The sequence below is a fragment of the Aptenodytes forsteri genome, unplaced genomic scaffold, assembly GCF_000699145.1.
Source record: "Aptenodytes forsteri isolate BGI_AS27 unplaced genomic scaffold, ASM69914v1 Scaffold15, whole genome shotgun sequence".
Classification (NCBI taxonomy): Eukaryota; Metazoa; Chordata; class Aves; order Sphenisciformes; family Spheniscidae; genus Aptenodytes; species Aptenodytes forsteri.
In genome coordinates, this window is record NW_008795129.1 from 21358288 (window position 1) to 21358988 (window position 701).

Sequence of the window (701 nt, forward strand, 5' to 3'; positions counted from 1 at the left end):
AAATCTTGGACGCGAAGTCGGCTCGTTTAGTAAGGGAGGAAGAAGCTTCTTCTAAAAGGGAACCGGAGGAAGAAGAATACGACACAGATGACCCTAGAGAAGGGCCATCACGAGAACGGGAGGAGGAGAAAGCTGGCTGCTGCCTGGGGAGGAAGAAGAAGAAAAACTCCTAAATGAGGCAGTAACAACCCAATCTCTATCCCTGTGAGCTGCGAGACATACGAAAAGATTTCCGTCGTCATCCAGGCGAGCATATTGTCACCTGGCTGCTCCGATGCTGGGATAATGGGGCCAGTAGCCTGGAATTAGAGGGTAAAGAAGCCAAGCAGCTGGGATCCCTTTCTAGGGAAGGGGGCATTGACAAAGCAATTGGAAAAAGGGACACAAGTCCTCAGCGTTTGGAGGTGACTCCTGTCACCTGTCATCCCTTCAAAGAAGACGTTATATGTCACCCAGGCAAGTGGACCACCATGCAGAGGGGTATCCAGTACCTGAGGGAATTAGGAGTGCTGGAGATGATTTATGGTGACCAGAACAATGAACAGCTATCCAAAGATCCAGAATACGCCAATTCATTGGCAGTGATAACCTGGAAAGATGGAGAGGAACAAACAGTGGATGAATTGGCTAGTCAACTCCGGCAATACGAGGAAAGTCTTTCTTCCTCCATCGTCTCGGCTGTGGAGAAACTGTCCCGGGAG